This window comes from Pelodiscus sinensis, chromosome 2, assembly GCF_052426305.1.
Source record: "Pelodiscus sinensis isolate ZL-2025 chromosome 2, ASM5242630v1, whole genome shotgun sequence".
NCBI classification, from domain to species: Eukaryota; Metazoa; Chordata; order Testudines; family Trionychidae; genus Pelodiscus; species Pelodiscus sinensis.
The window spans coordinates 211,877,209-211,894,079 of record NC_143053.1 but is presented as its reverse complement, the minus strand read 5'-3'; the positions used below and the strand labels follow the sequence as shown (position 1 = coordinate 211,894,079).

General features: G+C 45.6%; 1 protein-coding gene and 1 long non-coding RNA gene across 7 annotated transcripts in view; one reads left to right on the top strand and one right to left on the bottom strand.

The window, feature by feature from the left end:
* Positions 1 to 12,220, bottom strand: part of ICA1 (islet cell autoantigen 1) — a 125,953-nt gene extending 113,733 nt beyond the window's left edge. For 4 of the 6 annotated variants that reach the window (XM_075922317.2, XM_006114513.5, XM_075922319.2 and 1 more), the window contains exon 1: positions 11,807 to 12,220. The gene's annotated coding sequence lies outside the window, so the exon portion shown is untranslated. Of the gene's footprint in view, positions 1 to 11,631; positions 11,654 to 11,806 lie in introns of those variants that run through there. The other 2 variants (XM_006114514.5, XM_075922318.2) reach the window with 2 other exon arrangements.
* The window catches only part of LOC112544342 (uncharacterized), a 44,303-nt gene continuing 39,566 nt past the window's right edge, over positions 12,135 to 16,871 (top strand). Inside the window, exons 1-2 of the long non-coding RNA XR_012902030.2 lie at positions 12,135 to 12,276; positions 14,788 to 14,865. This is a non-coding gene — a long non-coding RNA (uncharacterized LOC112544342). The remainder of the gene's footprint in view (positions 12,277 to 14,787; positions 14,866 to 16,871) is intronic.

Sequence of the window (16,871 nt, the reverse complement as noted above, 5' to 3'; positions counted from 1 at the left end):
AAAACCTGGAGTCCAGGGAATAACACTTGTACTTTGAAGAAATCAGGATAACTTAGATTTACTCACTAGCATTTTATGGCAGTCTGAGGCTGATCTGCATATGCTTACTATTGGTTTTATTATTCATTAACATGATTTGTACCATTAACATTGTTACATAAAAACCTCCACCTGAGCTCACTAGATTTATATATATGGATTTTCTAAAGCTACACCAAACTGTAAGATCTAAGGTTTTAAACTGCAACTTATTGTAATCCTTGTCAGTCTTTGCAATCTGTGTAACTCTCAAACTTACTGTAAACTGCAACTTTGTAATATGCAGCCACCTTGCTTGTACATTTCCCTAAGCTGCATTCTCCCCTGAGTGAATGGAGAGAGAGTGTGAGTGTGAGTGTGTTTGAAGAAGGCTTGGAACAATGGACCACATGGCAATGAGTCATCACAATATGGGCATGCTCCCTGCTGGATAAAGGGAAGTCTGGGCATGCTCTCTGCTAGATAAAGGGAAGTCTGGGCATGCTCCCTGATGACCAGGTGAATGAGTCACAGGAACCATTCAGGCACTATATAAAGAGAAGGAGCACATGTGAGACTCTCTCTTTTTCCTTCCATTGATCCTGAGAAGCTCCCCTCCAGTGTCTTTCCTCCTGACCAGCTTCCCCAGCCATGATGAGCAGACAGACCCTCCAGGATCCACATGCCTTCGCTCCTTCTGCAACCCATATGTCTGTGTAAGTGTGTGATTGCCTGAGGGTAGGAATGAATGGGTGTGAATGAGTGAATGAATGGAGGGGTGTGTGCTTGCTTGCCTGCCTGCGTGTAAGAGAGAGAGAGAGATCTATCTTATTTAGCTTAAACCTTTGGTGGCTGCTTTCTCCTCTTTAGTTTTACCTAGTGGAAATAAACCTATACTAGTGTAACCCTGGACAGTCTCCAGTGAGAATATTTTTAAAGTAACAAACATGGTAAATACTTGAGGACTATGTTCTGTACTATTAAAAGCATCAGTCCCTCTTTCATTTAATTTTAAATCCTCAGTAAGGTCTTGTCTTCACAGAGAAATTTATTGCAATAATTATGGTACAATAAAAGTCACTTGATTCCAAAATTCATAGATTATAAAGATAGAAGAAACCACTGTGATCACCTAATCTGACTTCCTGCATTACACAGGCCACAGAACTTTGCTGAATTATTTCCTGTTTGAATAACTGAAAGTGCACTATTACTGAGGAATGATATGCCTTTTAATCCAGAATAGAGTGGTCTCACAGGAAGCTACTGCAGATTATTGCATAACTATTTATTCTAGTCAATATCCTTGTGTAAACAAGCCCTTACTGAAAGCAGTAAACAGGGGCCTATTTCTTCCACTGATGCTCTATCCTTTAGGGTATGCCATCTACCATTGCTACTGCTTGGTGCATCTCTTACCTTTTACACCTCAATAAATACATTTTTAATAGATACTTAAATGCGATGTGTTTCTTTCTCTGTAGTAAATGCCAACCCAACTGCATATTACTATTATATCTGAAGGAAGAAGAGGAGCTTAATTCCTAACAGAAGTGCCTCTTTTTTTTTTTGGTTGGTTCGTTGGCAGAACTGGAAATGCTGGAGGTCTCGCTGAGTCAGACATACCCTTGAGACTGTCACTTAGCAGGCTGATCCTAAAATCACAGATGCGAGAACTGGAAGGGACCTTGAGAAGTCATTGAGTCCAGTCCCCTGCCCAGGACCAAGCACCTTCTAAATCATCCCTGACGCTATGCATACTACTGAACCCACCTACCTGCCTTCTAGGGTATCCCACCACCCTGCCCCGCTGAGCTAGAAGTTCTGGTCTTCCCCAAGAAAGGCCCAGAGTTGGGATAACATCCCCCAGAACAGCAACACAGACACTTGAGAACAGCTTAGTTCTGCGAAGGCTTAGTAACAGGCACTTGACACAGAACCATAGTACACAGCCCCAATGGGACCAACACCCCAAATAAATCCATCTCACTATGCATAAAGTTTATACAGAATAAGCTCAGAAGATGTTCGCCTCCTTTATTAATGAAAGAGAGATATGCGCAGCTGTTGTCCCCCCAATCCAGGTAATAATTATTTACACAGGTTTTAATAACAAAAGTGATTTTATTAAATATAAAAAACAGGATTTAATTGGTTGAAAGTGATAACAGACAGATCACAGTACGTTACTAATCAAAATAAAACAAAATGCACCAGCTAAGCTTAATACATTAAGTCAAAGTTCTTTTTAGGCCAGACCTGATTTTTTTTTTCCAGCCTGGTCTAACTGCTTCTCCCCCTCCTCCTCAGAGTTTGTTATGTTTCCAAGTCATTTCATGTATCTTCTCGGGGTGTGGAGCAGTCTGTGAAGCCAGCTGAAGACAAACATTGTTTGCCTCCCACATCTTATATAGAATTTCCCCAGGGCGGGAAATCTTTGTTCAATTGTCCCCACCTCTGTGGAAAAGTACAAAATTCAAGATAAGGATGTAATCGAGTAGTTGACTAGTCAACTACCCCATAAGCCTAGGCTTATCATGTAGTCAAGTCCAGTACTTGCATTCCCTCCCCCCTTGCTGCCTCTGTATCAGCAAGGAGGAAGAGGGGGGAGCAGGAGCCAGTGTTGGGGGAAGCCAGCTTAAAAGCTAGTCCCCCCCCAGCACAGTCTCCATAGTGCCACCCCAAATTATAAAACATAGTAAGAGACCTAAAAAAGAGCCCCTGTGGCTGAACAACCATGTAAAAGAAGCAGTGAGAGATAAAAAGGCATCTTTTAAAGAGTGGAAGTCCAATCCTAGTGAGGTAAATAGAAAGAAACATAAACGCTGCCAAATTAAGTGTAAAAATGTAATAAAAAAAGCCAAAAAAGATTTTGAGGAACAGCTAGCCAAAAAACTCAAAAAGTAATAGCAAAATGTTTTTTAAAGTACATTAGAAGCAGGAAGCCTGCTAAAAAACCAGTGGAGCCCCTGAACGATTGATACACAAAAGGAGCAATCAAAGACCATAACGCCATTGCGGAGAGACTAAATGATTTCTTTGCTTCAGTCTTCACGGATGAGGATATTAGGGAGATTCCCAAACCTGCACCGTCCGTTGTGGGTGATGAATCTGAGGAACTGTCCTGGACTGAAGTGTCATTAGAGGAGGTTTTGGAACAAGTTGAAAAACTTAACAGTAACAAATCACAGGGACCGGATGGCATTCACCCAAGGGTTCTGAAAGAACTCAAATGTGAAATTGCAGAACTATCAACTGTGGTTTGTAACCTATCCTTTAAATCAACTTCTGTACCCAAGGACTGGAAGACAGCTACATAACGCCAATATTTAAAAAGGCTCTAGAGGCGACCCTGGCAATTACAGACCGGTAAGTCTAACGTCAGTACCGGGCAAATTAGTTGAAACAATAGTAAAGAATAAAATTGTCAGACACGTAGAAGAACATACTTTGTTGGGCAAAAGTCAACATGGTTTCTGTAAAGGGAAATCATGTCTTACTAATCTATTCGAGTTTTTTGAAGGGGTTAACAAACATGCGGACAAGGGAGATCCAGTAGATATAGTGTACTTAGATTTCCAGAAAGCCTTTGACAAGGTCCCTCACCAAAGGCTCTTGTGTAAATTAGGTTGTCATGAGATAAGAGGGAAAACAAGTATTGAGATCTGGTTCAGAGACAGGAAACAAAGGCTAGGAATAAATGGTAAATTTTCAGAATGGAGAGGGGTAACTAACGGTGTTCCCCAAGGGTCAGTCCTAGGACAAATCCTATTCAACTTATTCATAAATGATTTAGAGAAAGGGGTAAGCAGTGAGGTGGCAAAGTTTGCGGATGATACTAAACTGTTTAAGACAGTCAAGACGAAAGCAGACTGTGAAGAACTTCAAAAAGATCTCACCAAACTAAGGGATTGGGCAACAAAATGGCAAATGAAATTTAAATGTGGATAAGTGTAAAGTAATGCACATTGGAAAAAAATAACCCCAACTATACATACAATATGATGGGGGGCTAATTTAGCTACAACTAATCAGGAAAGAAATCTTGGTGTTATCGCGGATAGTTCTCTGAAAATATCCACGCAGTGTGCAGCGGAAATCAAAAAAGCAAACAGGATGTTAGGAATTATTAAAAAAGGGAAAGAAAATAAGACCCAGAATATCTTACTGCCCCTATATAAAACTATGGTACGCCCACATCTTGAATACTCCGTACAGATGTGGTCTCCTCACCTCAAAAAAGATATTTTGGCATTAGAAAAGGTTCTAAATAGGGCAACTAAAATGATTAGGGGTTTGGAACAGGTCCCATATGAGGAAAGGCTAATGAGACTGGGACTCTTCAGTTTAGAAAAGAGGAGACTGAGGGGGGGATATGATAGAGGTCTATAAAATCATGACACGTGAGGAGAGGGTGAATAAAGAGAAGTTATTTACTTGTTCCCATAATATAAGAACTAGAGGACACCAAATGAAATTAATGGGTAGCAGGTTTAAAACTAATTAAAGAAAGTTCTTCTTGATACAGAGCACAGTCAACCTGTGGAACTCCTTGCCAGAGGAGGCTCTGAAGGCTAGGACTATAACAGAGTTTTAAAAAGCTAAATAAATTCAAGGAGGTTAGGTCCATAAAAAGCTATTAGCCAGGGGGTAAGGAATGGTGTCCCTGGCCTCTGTTTGTCAAAGGCTGGAGATGGATGGCAGGAGACAAATCGCTTGATCATTGTCTTTGGTCCACCCCCTCTGGGGCACCTGGCACTGGCCACTGTCGGCAGACAGGATACTGGACTAGACAGACCTTTGGTCTGACCCAGTATGGCCAATCTTATGTTCTTTTGCCCCCCTCGCTGCTGCTTCTGGGGGTGGGGGGAAGGCTAGCACAAAGCAGCCTCTGCCTACAGTGGGCCCAGGCTCGCCATGGACAGGTGCTGTTGCCTGCTGGGCAGGTAGCCTGGCTCAGTCCCGGCTTGTGCCGGGACCAAACCCAGCTGTGGCTCTGCAATTTAAAAGGCAACAGGAGCTGAGCATCCTGCTCCCCTGGCTCCCATTTCATTTTAAATTTCAGAGCCGTTGTGGGGTTTGGTCCCAAATCCAGCTAGAACGGGGACCGACCTAGGCTGCCTGCATGCCCAACTCCTACTACAATTGCCCAGCTCCAGGCTCTGCAATTTAAAACAAAGTAGGAACCTGAGGGGTGGGAATAGGGGGCCGGAGAGGAAGGAGGCAGCCTGGCTCCTACTTCCTTTTAAATTGCAGAGTCACAGCAGGATTTGTTCCCAGTGCAAGCCGGGACTGAACCAACTGCCTTCCCCTAACAGCTAATCGAGTAGTCGATAAAAATTCTATCGACTAATTGATTAGTAAATCAACCTAATTTTAACATCCCTAATTCAAGATGGATTCCAGCACCAGGTGGCATAGTCACCTGTCTCTTTAGGACCAAGCACAATCTAGGCTTACCAGAAAAACAAGACTATTTATAGATCATTGGTTAATGGCTTTCACTAGCCCACCTAGCTTAAGAAACATGTTTAATCTACATATTTCTTACTTCCAATACAGAAATGATACTGCACACAAATGGAATATACACATTCAGGGTATCACTATCTCTTGAATGATAATTTACATACCCTGTTATGCATAAAATGTATTTGAGTTATGCACGTTCATGTTCAAAAACACGTTAATAAAAATATGGGGGTTCAGTCATATACTTGTGTGTTAAACTACAGGGACAAGTGGAAATTTTGCACTATGTCATTCTGAACTTTATTTTCCAATTTTGGTATAGACATTTTTTGTCTCGGCACAACTACCAGGTCTGTTTCCAGTGTCAAAATTCTTCTTTTAGTACTGTAACCAAGGATGTGCTAAAGCAATCTCTCAGGTATCTCCATACAAATATCAAATCTGATTATTCTATATTATGTGCTTTACACCTGACAAACTGTGTATTACAATAATAGTTATAAGACTGCAACAGAGTGCCTCAGAATTAAGTCTTTTTTTAATCACAAATCAAATTGAAAAATATTAAAGTGTCATCTTTTTCTCCCAAAAATCTAAAATTCTGTGTTCCAAACCATGGAACATTTTTACAGCAAAAGTACACATCTCTGAAAACAGTGATTTATCTTAGCAGCACTGATAAAGGTGTCAAGGGTAGACATCACACTCTCCAGTCTAACAAAAGTATTCCAAATATAAAAGCAGGCATATTCAATTGGCAGCAGAATCATGTGCAAACAATGTCCTTTCTAGATAATAATTAACTTTCATGGAGCACAATGTATGCCACACTAATAATACAGCACATTAAGTTGTTATTTCAGTCTCAAAATATTAACTTTGCAACTGCTGCAAGCAAAACACTCCCTGCAAAAAAGCCCAGTACAAAATATCGGTTTGCCTTTGTCCAGCATCTTCCATTTGAAGAGCTCAGAGAACTTCTAAAATAAAAATAAAAGCCCAATGTGACCTTAGGATGGAGTTAGGTAAATATCCACTTTGGAGATGGATAAACTGAGGCCAAAAAAAAAAAAAAAAAAAGAGTGGCTTATTCAACTTCATTCTGCAAGTCTATGACAGAACTGAGACTGACGCTCAGACCTTCAACTAAATACATTTATGAACCTCTTTATTATATAGCCGTTTCCAATAAACTGTTCTTTAGTAATATATTTTAGTACTCTAAAATTAAACAAAACAAAAGCTATGCAAAGTAGAATAAACTAGAAAATAATCAAATAGAAAATGATTATGGTATTTTCTTTATGTAGAGCACTTGTCTTCATTTAGACTATTAAAAGAGTTTGGCAATTCTTTGCTGTATCTCAGGTTTTACCATACTACAATAGTATTTAAATAATGAAATTTTACCTTTCTAGAACACTATGTCAAAAAAGATTGATATTGCTATAATAGAACATATCAAGACTCAAATGATATTTCTAATTTAAAATACCCATGCCCACTGATCCATGAAGCAAGATGCATAATACTACTGCTGTCCATGAGGGAGGAAATATTCCTCACTGAACTCAGCTTCCACTCTGATCCATGATATTTGATTAGCCATATGGTTTTTCTTTGCACAACAACAGCAATCGACTGTGATCCTGTTTCACCTTGAAGTCAACACCTCTGACCAACACAGACTGGTTGTGCTTCAGAGTCCTTTGTCCTATAGTTTTCAATGAACACCAATGGGATCTAAAATTATTAGCTCCACTGCATGAGTCATCTCTACTGAAGTTATGGACAACAGTGACTTAAATATTCTTATAAGGACATATACTAGATAATTCCCAAGATCTATAGTAACTGATTGCACAAGAGACTCACTTCACTACAGCTACTAACAGCCAGAAACCAATTGTTGTGAAATCATAATTACTAGACAGTGTAGGAAAGTAAAAATGTTTCCAGTGTTCTTGGCTTCCAGTTTTTCTTTGTTTCTAATGCTTTTGCATAATTATACGCAGTTTAACCTTGAAAACACTACACAGATTAAACAGTGGCAAAACATTTTGAATAACCAACTACTTTGATGCTATGCTGTTGGAGGGGCTATTTAAGAAATATTAATGATACTAGGGTAAACTTCCGATAATCCAGCACCTATAGGACCCAGGGGGTGCCGGATTATCAGATATGACAGACTATCGGAAGGGTGGGCTATGAGGGGTCTGTGGTGTGGGGGTGATTCCACCCCACAGACCCCTCATAGCTCCCCCTTCCCATAGTCCAGCTCTGCCCCAGGTGTCCCTGATTCAGCCGCTGCTGGTCAGTTTCAGCAGCAGCTGAATCGGGATGCCTGCAGCAGAACAGCTGGAGTGCTGCCAGGTTGGTCTGGTAGTGCCGACCATTGGCGCGGCGAGACCAACCCGGCAGCACCCCAGCTTCTCTGCCCCAGGCGTCCCCAAGTCAGCCGCTACTGAAACTGACCAGCGGCTGACTCCAGGAAGCCTGAGGCAGAGCAGCTCTTCCCCTGCTTCCTGGAATCAGCCCCTGATCAGTTTCAACAGCAGCTGAATCGGGACGCCTGGGACAGAGCAGCTGGGGCGCTACGGGGTTGGTCCCACAGTGCCACACCTCGGCGCTGCGGATACCAACCGGGCAGCACCCCAGCTGCTCTGTCCCAGGTGTACCCAAGTCAGCTGCTGCTGAAATTGATCAGGGGCTAATTCCAGGAAGCCGGGGCAGAGCTGCTCTGCCTCAGGCTTCTTGGAGTCAGCCACTGGTCAGTTTCAGTAGCGGCTGAATCGGGGACAGCTGGGGTGCTGCCGGGTTGGTCCCGCAGCCCCGAGGGGCAGTGCTACGGGACCTACCCAGAAGCACTCCAGCTGCTCTGCTCCCGCTTCCCCGATTCAGCCGCGGGTCAGTTTTAGCAGCGGCTGAATCGGGAAGCTGGGGGCAGAGCAGCTCCAATGGTCCGGCTGCCCGGAACACTTCCAGGTTCCTGATGGTGCCGGACCATCAGGAGTGCCGGACCATCGGAGTTTTACTGTATGTCATTTCCTGACTTTTTGTTTTATAGACTGATTGATAGTTTATTAATCTATCCTGCCAACTTAAACAACAGTTTTCAACGCTATGTTAGGAAATAAAAAGCATGTGCTTCTATTCAAACTTTTTTGGAAGTATTATTGAGGAAATTCACCAGAACAGTTTAGCAGTCCTATAGGGACTATGTAGCACATATAACATATAGGTAGAAGCGCAATATCATTAGCTTTAAAAAGGAGAAAAGTTTGTTTTAAAAATACATAGACTCCCCTCCCCCCCCCAACACACACACACACACATATATATAACGGTCTTTACTCAGGCAAAACTCTCATGGACTTCACCAGAACATTTAGTCTTGGACTCAGAGTCTATCCTCGACCAATAGTTTGTACTCTTTTCCATAACATAACCCTTTATTTTCAAAGAAAAAATGATTTCAGGACCCAATTTTCCTCTCATATAGCCATAAATGACTTCCCTAGACCTGTTCATCCTCCCCAGTGCAGGGTGCAATCCCCCATGTTGAGAACCAATGCAATATATCAGTTTCACTAAAAGCCATCACTTAATAGTGCAGTGATAGAAAACTTTTGCAGCTCTAATGACAGGATTTTCACCATCATGCTGCCTTCCCATAAGGCTTGCCTACTCGGGAAAATAATTACTTATTATGCCAATACAGTTAAATGGCTGTCTTTGGTTTAACTTAAACCTCATCCTTAATGCCATAAATTAAAATTGAAAGAAAGCATTTATACCAGGATACAAATGTTCACTGAGTTATGATGGTGTAGCTATACCAGTTAAAATTCACATATGAATGCCTACACACAATGAAATTATTTCAGTACACAAGGCTATACTCTAGTGAACAAAGTGATAAAAAAAAACAGTGGAACTGCCAGAGCCTTGTCTATACAAGAGCCCTCACCATTGCTACTAAGAGGAAACACTGGGGGGAAAGATTGGCATTACGCAAGGTCTGAGTTAAGAAACGGACAATCCAACCTAAGAAAGTTAAAGACTAGTCGACTATTGGATAAGCAAATGCTTATTGGATAGTCAGTCGATTCCCTCCCCCCCTTGCTGCCTCTATCAGATAGAGGCAGAAAAGGTGGGGTAACAGGGGGTGCTTCAAAGGGCAACACGCACATCTGAACCGAGCTTAGCTGTGCAGGCGGCACTGCCCCTTTGAAAGCTGCCTTGGGGACTTCCCACTGGCCCGGGCAGCACATGGTGTTCTGCATTCCTCCTTTGAAGTCAGCCCCAGTGGGGACTCTTGTACATATCAAAGGAGGAATGCGGACGTACCTATCGATTACTTGTGGGAAATTCCATCGACTACTCAACTAGTAAATTAACCGCCATTTCACATCCTTAATCCTACCCACAGTTTGCTTTGCTAGATTTTATGAGAAGGTGATCAAACAGCTATAGGAGATGCATCTTTCACCTGACATCAACAGCTGACTACCCCTGGAGGCAGAACCAGGGAACTAGCCTCACTCCAGAGAAGCCTGCCCTAAAGGAAAAAAATCATGCTACCTGGGCCTTTTCAGCCCATACATACAGCTTCACTTTTAACACACTCTGCACGCACCGAGAAGCCAAAACACAACAGAAGTAAACAAGGGGGAAACAGTGAACAACTAGAGCTGCATATGACTACTAAAGATCAACAAGGCATTTCAGCTATAATAGTTTCTGTCTTTCTAATACTCTGGAAACTGAAGGCCAGAGGCTGATTAGTTTCACAGCTCTAAATTAGGTCCGAATCCTCTGATGCCAATAGAACCATAATCACTGCTGGATCAGAATAAGAGACTATTAAAACTATATATGTATATACATACATACCCGTGTCAGTATATCAATGAGTTAAACAGCATGCAGGTCACAGCTCATTGAAGAGACCCTGTCAATTTACAGTAAGCCTAAATACTAGGCTTTTAATAAGAACACCCAGGTACTATGTGTTGAAATACTATATTTCAAATGAAGTGTTATTCATGCTTTTTAAAATTACTGATGTAAAAATTTAATTGGTTACCTGCTAAGTTTTAGGCTTAGTTAGTAACCAGTTAACTGGATCTTTCCTAAACTCTAGTGGACAGACAGCCATGCAAGGCCAGAGCAACCCAGACTGGCAGGCCAGCTGGCAGGGCCCTGGTGTGGGGGGGCAACAGGTGGGACTGCATGGCAAACAGGAGGGTCTCTAGCCACAATTATGCTAAAGACGGCACAGTGGAACCCAGACAAAAGTCACACCACAACAGCCCCAATGGGCAGGTGAGACCCCTGCCATGGCTGCGCTGCAGCAACCTTAATGGATAGGTGGGGCCCCTGTCATTGCTGCGCTGCTCAATGGGCAGGTGAGGCTCTGGTCCCATCTGCAGTGGACAGGCTGGTCTGGACCAGCCCCTCACCGTGCCTGCTCAGAAGACCATGCGGGACTTTAGCCCTGGTAGGCCCCCAACTCCAGCTGCCTTGCACCAGCCCACCAACAGTTAATTCATGATCGTTTAACCAGTTAACTGTTTTGACCAATATTTACATCCCTCTTATAAAATCCCAGTGGAACCAGTTTTTATTGAGCTGTCACCATTTCATGATTTGATCTCCAGCCCCAACAGAGCAATATGCACAAGAGTAGAAAAGACAGAAACCTACGACCAACCGGATCAAAACAGCCATTTCATTTTCTTCATCCAAACACAGAAAGGCACAAAACGTGAACAAACAGAAGACCCCGTGAAAAGTTAATTTCAAAATGAAAGAAATGTAAAAATCAATTGGGGGAGGGGGGCAGTGGCAACGCAGGGAAGGATTTTTAACTGGACATTTCCCCTTTTGCCATGTCTGCCCATGTTCCACAAGGCCAGTGGCTGGAGGAGATGGGTGCGAGGAGGGGCAGGAGCCACTTAGACATGGCTAAAGCATAGGAGCACAGTGACAGACCCGAATAGCAAAGGGGGGAGGGGGAAATAGAGGGAGGGGACCAGATGCCATTTTGTAACCTGGAAATGTTGCACAGGCAAAGCCCACTAGGAGTCACAATCCAGCCCCTCAGCCCCAGCGACCCCTGGGCTCCAGTCCCACCTGCTGGGTATCAGTGCCACCCCCCCGCCTCCAGCAAGAGGGGCGAGGGATCCTGCCGGAAGGAGACGTGGGACCTGCCCAGCCAGGCCCCGGCAGCAGCTGCCAGAGGAGAAACCTGCTCTTCCAGCCAGGCCCGGCGCCGAGAAGCCGCGGTTCCCACCCGGCCGGCGCTCACCTTGCGGGAGGGCGCGGCCGCTCAGTGCTGGCCGCAGAGGGCTCCGCGCGCTCCTCGCGCCGCCCTTCCTCGCCGGGGCGCCCCCTCGCCCGGCGCTGGGGCCTCCTGCTGCTGCCGCCGCCCCAGGTGTTCCAGCCCCGCCAGCGTCACAATGCCGAACGCAGGCTCCGCCGCCGGGGAGACCGGCCCCGAGCAGGGCGGAGCCTCCGTCACCTACAGCCTGTGCCCCGCCCCCGGCCCGGGAGCTCTGGCTGCGGCCGCTCGCGAAGCCGGGGCCCGCGGGCCCTGTTGTCCCCAGTTGCCCGCCTGTCAGCTTCCTGGTATTGTCCGCGCCCGGGGCTGCCGCTTCCCTCCCGCGCTCACACACAGGCTTTGGCTGCCCCCGGCTGCCGGAATCCTGCCTTCGCTTCCGCACATGCGAGCCTCTCCCCCCCCACCGCCACGGAAACGGAGACAGGGCGAGCTAGCAGGTGAGACTGGCATAGGCAGGAGGGGCTGGATCCAGCTCCTGGGAGAGCCTGGCCATGGACTCCCAGCGGGGCAGCTGCACCAGCCCCCCTCTGGCAGTGTTGCCAATATTAGATCAAAAGTCATGGGCCGGATCCCCAAAATCATAAGACTAGCCCCCAAATCATGAGATTTTTTTTAAATTATATTGCATTTTTAGGTCAGTCGCTGGGTTTTTGAACTCCCTCTGCCCATCTCCAGGAGGGGCTGGCTAAGATGGTTGTGGCCCTGCTTTGGCTCCACATACGCTGGACTCCTACTCAGCAATTAATCCCGTCCTCTATCCCCCCCCCCCCCCCATCAATTGTACTCCCACTCAACACTCCTCCATTCAGCTCCCCTATTCCAAAGACCCCCTCCACCCCATCCTCATTTAATCCTCAGCACTCATTCCATCGTCACTCAGAACTCACCATCAGTACAGCCACTGCATCCCAGCAGCCCCCCCTCCTCGCTTCAGCCCCCCTGCTGCACCCAAGCCATCAACCCTTCCAGCCTCACCTCTGCTCCTCTTAGGGTTCTTCACTCTCCACAGGCCTGGGCAGGCTTTAGAGGGGTCTCCTCTCCTGGCACCCAGGGTTTTCAGAACCCAAAGCAGTGGTAATTTAACTGTTTCTTCACAAGTGGTGTCAGGAATAAATCGATGGGGACATAGCTCATCCATCTGACATATAATTGGCACAAGCAAGAGTCTTCTTTATTAGATCTTAAGCACACAAACATACATAGAATCATAGAATCATAGAATAATAGGACTGGAAGGGACCTCGAGAGGTCATCGAGTCCAGCCCCCCGCCCTCAAGGCAGGACCAAGCTCCGTCTACACCATCCCTGACAGATGTCTATCTAACCTGTTCTTAAATATCTCCAGAGAGGGAGATTCCATCACCTCCCTTGGCAATTTATTCCAATATTTGACCACCCTGACAGTTAGGAATTTTTTCCTAATGTCCAATCTAAACCTCCCCTGCTGCACTTTAAGCCCATTACTCCTTGTCCTGTCCTCAGTAACCAAGAGGAACAAATTTTCTCCTTCCTCCTTGTGACACCCTTTTAGATATTTTAGATATGCTGTTGCAGTAGGTTTTGAGCATTTGAAAACATTTACCTACGTTAAGAAATGGTTTCAGTGGCCAGACTTCAGGAAGGAACCACTCTTTCCTCTGATTGCTGGAGAACTTAGATACTGGATCCATGCCCCCAAAACACCTTCCTTGGACTGCTCCAAAGCGAATTCATTTGCCTAATCTTTAATAGCTAACTTCAAAGCTCATAACATATAGTAGGTCACTAATTCTACTTTCGTCAAAGCTACTCATCCTCTCAAAACATTTCTAGTCATAACAATAATAAAACTCACATATCAAAAGTGTCCGAGGCACTCAAGACCAAGCTCGGCCATACAATATTTACTCCTTCTGTTCTCACAGTACATTCACTTCTTACTCCATCCTCCCATTCTTAGAGCAAAACTGCTAACATGCAGTTATCTGACCTTGCCTCAAGGCTTAAGATACATGATTTTGGTTTTTCAGCTGAGAGTGGAAAAACATACAAAATAGCTGACTGCAGTGTTGTCACATTCTGGGGTACACCCAGGACTGTCAAATTCTGGGGTAACACGCCCACTTTCCAGGCTGTCAGGGGAGCAGCTGTCTGTAGTGGACAGCCAGCGTGGTAGGGCTTGAACTTGAACTTTATGGGTTCTATCACATGATCATGAGAGGCTTAATTTTACTTAGGAATCACATCTCTAGCCAGAATAGGTAGGAATGGTGTCCCTAGCCTATGTTTATCAGGGGCTAGAAATGGATGACAGGAGAGGGATCACTTGATGATTTCCTGATCTGTTTACTCCCTCTGGGGCATCTGACATTGGTCACTGTTAGATGTCAGGTTACTGGGCTAGACGGACCTTTGGGCCAACCCAGTATGGCAGTTCTAATGTTCTTATGTTCTCTCAACAATAAATCGGTCAGAGTTGTCTTATCTGCTCTCACCCTGCCAAGGATTGGGTGTAAGATGCATTGTGAGATAAAGTCCCCAAATGAGGGACACACAAAAATGAATCAATCAGGAAAATGGAAATGCTGTATTTCCTTCAGTGTAAATAATGTTTTCTGTAACATCCTTTTTTCATATTTACTCAACAGTAAGGTATAAGTAAGAATAAGAGCCTCCGGAAAAGGGCACTTTTTCCGGAGGATCGGGGCCAGTCTAGACGCTCTTTTCCGGCTTTTTTAAAAGCCGGAAAAAAGCGGCGGACATTTTTATTTAAATGCCGCGGGGGATATTTAAATCCCCCGCGGATTTCCCTATGACGACTCGTGAAATTTACATGCCCCTTCCGGAAAAGGGGCCAGTGTAGACGTAGCCCTTAAGTTTATGTAGAGCAATGTGCACTGGGATGAACAAGAAGAGCATTTGGGAGGAAAACATGTTAAGAAAGGGTAATAAGTTCTTTCTTTTTCCAGATGACAAGCTATTTAAATACAGCAAAGCTGTTCCAAACAGCTCTCACACCATGGGACAAGTCTACACTACAAAATTAGGTACAGTATCAGTTACATCAGTATATAGCCAGTATGTTAATTAAATTGGACTTACACATCCAGACAACACTCCTTGGGTTAGCAGAGCATTTCTTCACCAGGAGCCCTTGTAGTGTATGTTTTCACTAGGAAATAACTTTGAAATAAGTAAAATCAAAATAATAACTCCTGAAATAACAAAATTGAAATAGCACGTCCACACTACAGGGGAGCATCGAAATAGGTCAGAATTATTTTGAAATAGTGCATCCACACTAATTGGAGCCTGCCTTGAATTGAGAGCCCCCAGAAGCGCTCCAGGGAGGACACCAGGAGGGTAAACACTTCCTGTAGCTGCTGGGTCAGACAAGCTGAGACACGTGCTTTCAGGGACTCCTCTCTATGGCTACATTTCACATACCACTCCTATACTGCCTACCCACTTGTGGGACACCAAACCAACACGGTGTGCTCTGGTTTCCCTTGTGGACAACAGAGCACTGACATCATGGAGCCAGAGTTGCTGCAAAGTACTGCCATGCCCACGGGCCTCATGCTGTGCCTCATGGCACAGTTCATCCAGACTGCTCATACACTGCTCCGGCAGGATGACGACCAGCCTGAACCAGAGGATCCCTTCACCCAGGTCCTGGTGTTCCTGCTGCTGCAAATGCCCCTAAACCCTCTGGACACTGTGGAATACCGCTTCTAGCAGAAGGATACCAGTTCTGACTGGTGGGACCACATTGTCCCACAGTGATGGGATGACCAGCAGTGGCTCCAGAACTTCTGCATGTGGAAGGCTGCCTTCCTGGAGCTCTGCGAATGGGTCATCCTGCCCTCAGGCAACAGGACATCCAACTGTGACCCACTATCCCCTGTGGAAGCTCACCATCCCCGCTATCACAGTGTGGAAGCTCACCATGCCAGACTGCTACCGCTCTGTTGGGAATCAGTTCGGCATGGTGAAATCCACAGCTGGGCTGTGCTTCTGCAGGTAGCCAACGTCATCTATCACATTCGTTGCGCTGGGCAACGTGTTCCCACAGCAGATTCTCCTGGGTGCATTTCCTCTGGTGGATCAAGCAGAGTCAAGAGAATGGCATGGGAGGTGGTTGACATGCCATGCTTGCAGCTGGCCCTGTTGTGAAGAAAAGTGACAAGGGTAGTCATCCCAGGAGAAACTGTGTATGAAGCTTAGCCCTAATCTCTGAGACAACACTGAAGGTTTCGGTTCACATGATGGTGTGCTTCGAGCAAGGCCATCTATTGCCTAGACAGGGGGCACTTTCCTGCAGGGGCACAAACATCCCATGGAACATCGCTACCCCCATATCGCAGAGACACACAGGCATGTGAAAGTGCCAGCCAGATCAGGAGCTTGCAGGCAGGAGGTGGGGATGGTGTGGCTTGGCCTCCTTCTGTCCCACACATGCCTGGTTCTGGGACTGGCTCCAGAGTAAGGAACAGCTCCAGGCTTGTGAGCATGATTGGCTGGCTGGCCTGGTCCTCCTCCTCTTCCACAACCTCACCCTTGTGGAGACTGACACCGTGCCAGACTCAACAACAATGGGGGTGGGGAGGTGACTGACACTCCCCTCCCCGGATGGCATTGAGCTGGTCATAATACTGGCACATGTGCAGTGCCACCCCAAAGCAACTGCTCTGTTCCCTGGCCTTATTGATGGCCTGCTGGAGCACCTTTATTTTCAAGTGGACCTGGTCAAGGGTCCACATGTATCCTTTCTCGGCCAGGCTGGCAGCCATTCAGCCATAGACATCAGTGTTGCACTTTCTGATGTGGAGAGCCTGGAGGTTCATCTCCTCACCTCTGACCGCAATGAGATCCAGGATCTTTTCACCAGTCCAGGCTGGCACTCATTTGCCTTCCTGGCCAGGGGCAGCCAAGGATGCTGGAGGAGTGCTGGCAGCTATGTGGGGCTCAGAGGGAGTGCTGGGGTCTGCCATGGCTCCTTAGGGGGGCTTCAGTGTGGCATGGGGCTGGCAAGGCTGTCCTCATGCCACAA